Below are 8960 nucleotides of genomic sequence, written 5' to 3'. Positions count from 1 at the left end.
TGATTAGTCACAGACAAATGCTGGAAGCAACTCCAGCCTGTTAAGTTTATGTGCTGCTTACACTAAGCAGAATTCCAAACTATAACACGTATTTACTGTACTGTACATCTTGACATGATACAGAGCATAGAAACATTTTCTTGTCTTTAGATCAGTAGAAATAGGAGACCCTATTTCTCAGAAAAGAAATGCACCAAATATATATATATACATATTAATATATCTCATTTTCTAGAGTATGAGCTAGAGCTGGGATCAAACCAAAAATCTTCCATTACAGCAGACCACAATGAAGGTAAATTTCAAATAAAAATCTGAGTTTAAACTTTGAGACTCATAATTATTTCTGTAACAGGCCAAGACAAAATCTTGATTTCAAATATCCCTTGAGCGTTAGAGAGTTTTTATTTAACAATTATAACTGGCCAGAAAACAGTTCTTCTGCCTTGCAAAAAATGTTGAGATTTTAAAGTTTTTTCCCCATCCTGATTCGGGATGAAAAGTTGTAATCTTGAAAATTTTCACGTGCCAAAATCTCCCAAGAGTTTCTGATTGGGTAATTTTGTTTCAATAGCTTCAGAATGGTGCATTTTGATTGCTACCTTTTAATGTTTTTAATAATATTTTTCTACTATAAATTAAATTTTAAAATGAAATGTCATTTTGACCTAGAAAACAGATTATTTTTTCCATTTTGAAAATGTCCAAACACGATGTTTTAACAATTTCTAATCTTTTTTCCAAATTTTTTTCTAAAAGCTGGAAATTTGTCAAAAGCTACTCTTTCCCACAGTTTCAGTTTCAATGAATGGGCATTTTCTGATGAAAAATGTTCAGGGTTGAGAGAATTTGAATAAATTATTCTATTTTTGACCTCTTTCTACTTATGGCTCTTCTAAGGCCAGGTCTACACTAATCAGTTAGGTTGACCTAACTACGTTGCTTAGGGATATGAAAAATCCATAACCCTGAGAGACATAGTTAAGCTGCACTAAACCCTGGTGTAGACAGTACTAGGCTGATGGAAAAATTCTTCTGCCTCTTGGGGAGCTGGATTAATTACAATTAAATTACTCCCTTTGCTTTAGTGTGTCTACACTGAAGCACTACAGCTGCACAGCTTCAGTGTTGCAGCTGTGCCACTGCAGGGTTTCTAGTGAAGACACAGACTACGTAAGGACTCGGACCATCTCTGGAAACCTTCTGGAGTCTTATTGGCAATACCCATATAAATCCCAATCACAGTTTAACTATGACTACCCATGACATCTTAGCCCCCAATCGGTTGTCTTACATTAAGCCCAAAATGGTCTCAGATCTGTGTGTGCAACTATTCACTTGCATGGGAAAACAAGGAAGTTAAGTGACCAGCTCAAAGTCGCATCTACTGAGGAAGGGATAGAAACCTTGAAATCCTGGCCTCATTGAAGTCGATGGGAGTTTTCCAAGCCAATTCAGTAGAGGCAGGATTTCATTCCAGGATCTGATTTCTAAACCTCTGCTCTCTCCAATAAATAGGTTTAAAAGATTTTTTTTAAAGATATAGCAGTTTACTTTATCTGACAAAATAATTTTAGGGTGAAAGGGGAAAGGTTGTTTCTTTGCCAGAAGCCATAGAAGTAGCATACTGTTGTTCAATAACTGTCCATTCTGTTATGTCAACTGGCTTGCTGCATTGCACTGGTACATGAGAGGTGAAAACAGGTTTCCATAGGAACTGAAGGCATCTGGAAGCATTAATCTCCCATCCTGATAATACATGAACACTGTTGTGTCAGCTCACAAGTCATTAATGCATAATGCATGGGTTGTCCCCATTGCTGCAGGTACAATATAGCAATTACGGGGGGGGGGGAGAAGAACAGGTAAGGATTATTTTTAATAGAAAAAGCTGAGCAAATAGGAATGTAGGGCATACCTAAATTGTTAGGGCATAAGTTGTTGCTGAGCCCTTGAGGCATGTCTTGTATTTAACAAAAATGAGATCTCAGGGGTAATTGCTGAGAACAAGCTGCATTCTCCTGACCATCTCCATTACCTCATAAACATGCTCAGACCTGTGATGTCCGAAGGAGAGGGCACATGGAATGATAAGTTACAGACATCAACTGTCCAAATGAGAACAATAAAGAAACTACGCTTTACTGCATATATTTCCACATTTTTAAATGCATTCACAGATTCTGCAGGAAATAGCCCAAGAACATGAAGTTCCATGTAGCTCCATTTCTCGCTTGGAATGCAGTGTTGTCACTTCACAGCAAGCACTGGTGCCATTTCAGTATAGTATTACACTTAACATAATAGTAAATTTCCATACATTTCATGAGAAGGTGGATCTGTTGTTTATTAGAGGTATTCCAATTAATTGGCTGCTGTCACCACCTCTCCAGTTGGCTAAGTGCTAATGTGTTATTAGCTGAGTCTCTGAACATTACATAACCATTGTAAATAGACTTAGTGTAAATGATTGTTGCTCATAATGGCTCATAAAGACTGAAAAAAATATTAACATTGAAAAAAATCCTTTAATGAAGGAGTCTAATAGACTCTGCATTTGATTGAAAGTGTTTTGTGCAATGGCTTGAGTTTTGGACTACATAATTGGCAATTTTGGACAAGAACTGCAATGAGGGCAATAATGGGCTTAACATTCTGTGATTCAAATGTTAACATCTGGACCAAACCATCACTGGGATTTCCTAATGAGACAGAGGGAAGTTTTAGGATTACACTACATTTTTTTATTCTAAAAGATGAAAAAGGTCATTCTAATGTTCTTTGGAAGCAAAATGGTATTCAAATAGAACTTCAGAAAAAAGGATCCAAACCCTTGGTTAAATCTTCATGCTGCAAATCAGGCTGAATTCCACTTTCTGATAACAGAGACTATGCAATTCTGAAGGTTTTTTGTTTTTTTTTTGTAATCATTAAAAAAAATGACAAGCTATCATGACTGTTATTGTTCTTTTTAGTATGGCAGTACCTACTTGCCCTGAAAACCTAGCGATTTGGGTAGACAACATGTACAGAAAAGTATTCCCAGTTTTACAGATAGCGAGCTGTAGGATTAAAAGTGTTTTTACTAGACTTTTTTCATCAAGTTAATTGATTGCCAACTAACACAATGTGGTTGGCATGTTTGTAAAGGTTAATCTGGATGTTCCCCAAAAGTTGGTTCCAAGATATCAAAGTTTGTGGTTTACCTAGGGTAAATCAAGTTCTGGATCCTAATTTTGCAACCCAGGCCTATCTCCAAAATAAAATTAAAACTAGAAATATTTATCTAAACTGCCAGAACTTTGGGTATTTAGTTAAATAAGATCCACCTTCAAACTACTCCATTTTTGTTTTTTCATGTCCAAACCTGGGGAAAAAGGAGTTTTCTGATAAGAAAACCACCCTCAGTTTTGTCAGCCCCATTTGCACAGAGATAGCTCAAGTTCCCAGACCATTTGTTCAAATCTTCCTCTCCTTCCCTACTACCTGCAAACTTTGGGGACTCAGATAAACAGGGTGTTTACCTGAACCATCCCAAGTTATATTCCTCTCTAATCAGAATGAGATTTTCACTTAAGACCTGCCGCTAGCATCTCCAAAGTAAAAAAAACTAGAAAATGACCTCTTAAACTCATGCTTTGGTCTGGTGATTAGAACAACCACAACCAAAACCAAACAACCCCCCCTAAAGGGTACAAACTGAGAATGTAAATTTCCTGGTTTGTTTTAGGCTGCTTCACAACTTAATTTCATGTAAAGGCAGGGTTTTCTCTGACCACTTCCTTGAGTTTATCTCACTGGATTTAGGAGAAATGAGACATATTTCCCACAGAGCCATTGCAAAGGGTGAATCACCACTTTCAGATAAAAGAAAAGGAGTACTTGTGGCACCTTAGAGACTAACCAATTTATTTGAGCATGAGCTTTCGTGAGCTACAGCTCACTTCATCGGATGCATACCGTGGAAACTTCCAATGCATCCGATGAAGTATGCATCCGATGAAGTGAGCTGTAGCTCACGAAAGCTCATGCTCAAATAAATTGGTTAGTCTCTAAGGTGCCACAAGTAGTCCTTTTCTTTTTGCGAATACAGACTAACACGGCTGTTACTCTGAAACCTGTCACTTTCAGATAGGGGATGCCCCTTTGGAAAAAAAAAACAAACTTTCCCACACTTCCAAGTATACAGAGAAATGCCCATTTAAAATATTTCCAGCCACTTAGGAGGATTCAATAGTCTCAGCAGTAAATGGGAGGTGAAGAATCTTAGGAAGTATTTCAGCACAAGCCAGGAACTACCTTTGCCTACTCTCCCTGACTCCTTAGAGAGTTTCTAAAATTTCCAGGAAGGAACCTCTCCTTAGAAAGTGTGCAACATTGTCCAACACAGTGGTCACTACAATTATGAATATGTTTCTATAAAGCATTTCATCTAATGATCACAAAGGACTTTAAAACATTAATGATTTAAGTCATACCAAGGGCTGTGTGAGGTAGGTGAATGGTAATAATATCTTTATAGAAGAAAAAAGGCATACACAATCTGCTCCTGTGTTTGCAAGGCAGTTTAGGATCCTTTGGGAGGAAAGGTGCTATTGTAAATTAAAATTATTATTCAGAGACTTTTCTTCCCAAAGCCACCAGATTCTGTTCCTGTTTATGCTACTGTAAATCCAGGGTAATGCCACTTTTTCAAGAGGTTTTTTTGTTTGTTTTTGTTTTAGATTTACACCAAACTAAAGGTGAAGAGTATCTGGCCCTTTACTTGTTCCTCTATATTTTCTCCCTATTCCCTGTCAATAGACTCTCTTAGAGATCAGACCAGAGAGATCCCGAGACTCCCACTGAAATCAATAAGAATGGAGCACCTTGCAGTATCATGGTCTTAGTCAGGCTATTCAAGGAATTCCTCCCTCTTCTGTTGGAGAGAAGGGATAGGGAGGGCAGAAACCCCCATCTCATTTTCAGTAATGTTAATGATGTCACAGGGATCGGCAACCTTTGGCACACGGCCTGCCAGGGTAAGCCCCCTGGCGGGCCAGGCCAGTTTGTTTACTTGCCGTGTCCTCAGGTTCGGCTGATCGCAGCTCCCCCTAGCCACAGTTCACTGCTCCAGGCCAATGGGAGCTGCGGGAAGAGGCGCGGGCCGAGGGACGTGCTGTCCACCGCTTCCCGCAGCCCCCATTGGCTGGGACAGCGAACCGCGGCCAGAGGGAGCTGCGATCGGCCGAACCTGTGGATGCGGCAGTTAAACAAACTGGCCCGGCCAGCCAGGGGCTTACGCTGGTGGGCTGTGTGCCAAAGGTTGCCGATCCCTGTGATATAATAAGTACAAAGTTAGTGCCAATCATTGCAGTTTATAATCATTCCTAGTAATCATAAATCTGTAATATAATTTATCCTTTAATACATGTGATTGATGGGTGTGGCCTGAGTATAGCTGTTGGCACAGTTATCCACCCAACCCAGGAGAGCTTTGGGCAACTGTGACCTCGATCTGACCTGGAGCTCATTCAGAGGGTGAACTGATGAGATCACAACGCAGGGTGTTAGCTCCCTAAGGGACTGAGGGTGCTGCATCTATTATGCTCCCAGAACTCCTGGCCCAGCCTGGGACAGAACTAAAACCCAAACTTGGATTCCCCACCCACAACTAGACACATCCAGTACCACATTATGTAATGTGTTGACAGTGCATTGGTAAGCTGGCCTTAAGAAAGGGTTTAGATAAATAGATTTTATCTTGTGTACTTATTATTTTTCGCTCCCCATTTTGTGGTAATGAATCACACTGGAGAAGATTGTTAACACACAACAGCACCTCTGTTTAGAAAGAAGTTCTTGTTCAGGAAGCAAGAGAGGGATGACTTTTGCTGAATGCTTATGTTATAGACTCTCAAATATCTGCTAGTTCCCTGTCTTGCAAGGCCTTAGTTGTAAGTGCTGATGCAGCTCTTGGCCCTTGTGAATCACCTTCACTCCTGGAGAATTAAATATCCAGAACGGAGGGAATAACTGAATGTTATTGCCTTGTCGGTGGGTACCGGAGACAGAAGAGACACTACACATTGACCTGCTGTCCTATGGATATGGTTAGAGAATGAGACCAGAATAGGAACATAAGATTTTCCAGTATTGGGCAGAATGCCAGATGCATATGCGGTGATACTCTTGCCCAAACAATTGTTTCTGGTCAAATGTAAAACACATAGGGACAAATCCTGGCCCCACTGAAGTCAGTAGCAAAACTCCTATTCACTTCTAAGGAGCCAGGGCTTCACCACAGTAAGCAATGTAAACATTGCAAGAAATTGAGTGAAATACATTCTGCCAAGAAATATCAGGGCAACGGTGAACTAGTTTCTAGAATGCAGATTTCTGAAAGTAATTAATGCCCATGAGAAGATTACAATCTTAGTGAATGCTTTCTCCACTCCCCTATGTGATACTAATCTGAACTATGCGGCAGTTTGTCTAACAAGTTAGGTACATATATAATATTGATGCTTATAAGGCATAGGTTTGGTTTTGTATTAGAATACATTAGAATTAGCATACTATACACTTCCTCTTGTATGTACTGTACATGTACAGGCAGAAATCAGAAGATAAATCAGTGTTTTTAGGGAACAGGTTTTCTGGCAAACTCAGAGAGTTGGCAGGTAGTAAAATTTAGACTTTTGAATCATCTGTGTGCAAAATTAAAATGTTTTAAGACCTTTTTGTAAGTGGTACTCTATTTTTCCCACCCTTGCATAACTCAAACTGGATTTTGCTCAATATGGCGGGGGGGGGGGGGATCCTTCTCAACTGAGACCAAGCATTGAAAATTTGTGTTAAAAAAAATGTGAGTTTTCCAGGAATTAAAGTTGATAATGAAAGCCCTCCGTTCAGGTTAATGACAGTATTCATTGCTATGTGACTGTTTTTTTCAAGTTCCCTCATATGTGAAAATAGGCTCATTTTGCTTACTTTTGAAATAAAGCAATGTGCACAGAAAAATTCTCTCTCTTGTTTCAGTTCATTATGTGCTGAACTTAGAGATAAGCTGGCCCAGCAGAATTCTATTGAGCTCCACAAGGCATTACAATGTTGGCAGCGTAGTTAGTTATGTTGAGCCTAGCCATCCAATGTTGTCTGTTATGGCCTTTTGTAGACTATTGCTTTAAAAGGAACAGGAAGTGGAGTAGGCCTGATTACAAGAGGAAAATAGAAAGCCGGGGTTGTGGAGGAGGAAGAGTCATGAAGCTGGGGAATTAGAAAAATGCTCTTTTGGGGCATGAAGTTCTGCGATGTGTTTGGAGAATAAAACATGACATGAGTTCTGTAAAATGAGTCATGAAGAGCATTTTGAGTTGAGAACATGTAGTCTAACTAGATCCAACATATCAAACCCGCTAGAAGAACACAAAGATGTATGGAATCACAGTATAAAGATGGTATCGGAGGAAATAGCGGGGTGTCAAAGAGAATCTGGCAGGAAGAATTATGCATTAGGAATCTTACAGTCTAGATCAGGCTGATGTTTGAATCACTGAGAATAGCTAGCATTAGCTATCCTATATTTTAGTATTCTTTCATGGGCATTTTCCTGTTAAGTGTATAAATGACTGGACTCTTCTTCCAGTTTGATATGGAGTATGCTGGTATGAATTAGCTGCAAATTCAGGAACTGTTGAGTGGGGACTGGAGTGGGATTACGAATAAATGCAAAAGAGAGCCAACACTAGTTTAATCAAAGCCATTTGGGAATCAGCTGAAAAGGATACAAAGCTACAGCTGCAAAGTAAGGTTTAAGATGATGATTCTTAATTGGACTGATTCCAGCAATGATTTTTATTCTTAGTGAATCACATCATGTCACCAAAGAGTTAAAAATGTGATTTAAAAGTCTGAGACTAGCTGGTGGGTGTGGAAGGTTTACCTTTATTGGCAGCATGCATGTTTTGTCAGTGGAAAATAGCAAACCTTTAGATAAACACGATGGATACAATCCATTGCTTAGATGAATCATACTGTATATTTTGTGTCACTGACAAGGGAACACCCAGAGTCCTGGTTCATTAGGCATTAACTAGAAGTTAAATGCAAAATAAACTACAAATTCCATTTCTATATTAGTTCTAAATAGATCACACACCAACTTTTAACTTTTTATTTTTGTATAGTGGCACTTATTGTAGATGCAGTAAACATATGAATTGCCATACTGGAGCAGAGCAGTGGGCCATCTAGTCCACTAGCTTGTCTGTGGTAGTGGCCAGTTCCAGATGCTTCAGAGGAAGGTACAAAAACCCCCTGCAATAAAACATTATGGGGTAACCTACCCTCAGAACTATTCCCTCCTAACCCCCACAATTAGAAGCTGACTTATGCCTTGAAACCTGAGTTTATATCCCTTATCATTATGAAACTTTTGTTTAAAAATCTTTACTATTATAACTCTAAATATTACTATGCATATAAATCCAATACTTTGAGGGACCAACATTCAGATATGGATTTTGAATTTCAGATATGTTGGATTCAAAATATTTATATGGCCCAGAATAAAGACACAGCTCCTTTGAGAAATTCAGATTCAGATCCAGATTATAACCACTCTAAAGTTCAGAAGATATTTGGGCACATCTCTAAGGTAAACACTTCATAGTCTGTAACTTTCTAATTTTTCTTCTTATCTGTTTCTCAGCATCCTTTTTTCCAATGGTCAAAAAGTACTTGGGAGTTTTGCTCCTGTCATACAGGGTTACCTTCCTTCATCAGACAATGGAAGATTTTTCTTTTGGTGCCTGAGTATAAAGTTATCTCACTGATATGCAGTCTATTTCTTTCTGCTCTCTAATGGTGATTGGAAGAATTTTCTCTCACATGACTAAGTTTTGCCTCTGCAGAATACTGGGCTGCAAAATGCTAGCCCTCATTTACTGTAATAAGATTAATCACGTCACTGAGGGTGA

This window comes from Lepidochelys olivacea, assembly GCF_965140295.1.
Source record: "Lepidochelys olivacea isolate rLepOli2 genome assembly, chromosome: 2".
Classification (NCBI taxonomy): domain Eukaryota; kingdom Metazoa; phylum Chordata; order Testudines; family Cheloniidae; genus Lepidochelys; species Lepidochelys olivacea.
This window is presented reverse-complemented; position numbering follows the sequence as displayed.